The sequence below is a fragment of the Mesitornis unicolor genome, unplaced genomic scaffold (genome assembly GCF_000695765.1).
Source record: "Mesitornis unicolor isolate BGI_N332 unplaced genomic scaffold, ASM69576v1 scaffold25863, whole genome shotgun sequence".
Taxonomy (NCBI): Eukaryota; Metazoa; Chordata; class Aves; order Mesitornithiformes; family Mesitornithidae; genus Mesitornis; species Mesitornis unicolor.
The window spans coordinates 8,691-9,602 of NW_010177045.1; the positions used below are offsets into that span (position 1 = coordinate 8,691).

Below are 912 nucleotides of genomic sequence, written 5' to 3' on the forward strand. Positions count from 1 at the left end.
GCTGTGGCTGCCATGGCTTCTTCCCACGCTGCCAAGCACAAGGTGCTGTGGGGGCGTAAAGGCCTGGTTGTGTTCGCCCGTTGCCACTTCCCAGGAGGCGCCTGCCTGGCCCAGGCTGTGCAGCTCCGGCCCCTCCTGGGAACGTAGGGGGAAACAAGGAGCCTTTGTGTGCTGCGGCAGAGCTGGGCTGGCCCCGTGCCCCGTCCCCAGCTCCCCACAGGGCAGGGATGCTGCCGGGCTGGGTCCTGCCCTGGGGATGAGGGACTGGCACTAGATGGTGTGGTGTCCTCATCCCCACCGTGCCTGTGGAAGGAGGGGGATGCTCTTGAGACATGGGGCTGGGCTTTCCCATCGTCCCGGGCTGTGCTGAGCCCTGGCATGGCTGCTTGGCTGCCTCGAAGAGGGCAAGTGCAGGAGGGCACAAGTGCAACCCTCTGCTTCTTGTGCCTTGTGGGAAAAAACCCAGGATAAGGCTGTTTTAAGGTGGGTGCTGCCCAGCTGCTGGAGAGAGTGCAGCCAGGCTCCTTTCCTTTCCATGCAGGGGATGCCAGCCTGACTTGCCAGATCATCCCCATGCTGGGCAAGTGGCTCTGCTGGTGGCACTCTGCCCAGAGGAGCTGGAGGCAGCACCAGAGAGGTTAAGGGTGTCTCTTGTAAATTTGGAGGCCATACAGGAGAAACAAGGCTGTATGAGAAGCTCCCCTCATCCAATGAGCTGGGGCTGCCTGCCTCTGTCATCCTGTAGGCTGTGGTGTCCCGTATCAGCGTCCCCTCGCAGGGGACTTTGGAGGGGAGGGTGCTGATAAGCAGAGCTGTGTCCTGCCGTGTGGCACCGGGCCTGCGCGCTGGCACATCCCCAGGCCGCGGCGGGAAAGGCTTCAGCTGTAATCAGTGCCCAGCAGCCGGCGCCGC

General features: G+C 63.2%; 1 protein-coding gene across 1 annotated transcript in view; it reads left to right on the forward strand.

Annotated features, from left to right (window-relative positions):
* Positions 1-912, forward strand: part of SLC25A1 (solute carrier family 25 (mitochondrial carrier; citrate transporter), member 1) — a gene marked incomplete at its 5' end in the record, with an annotated part of 5,908 nt that overhangs the window by 1,789 nt on the left and 3,207 nt on the right. The gene's annotated exons all lie outside the window — the stretch shown is intronic.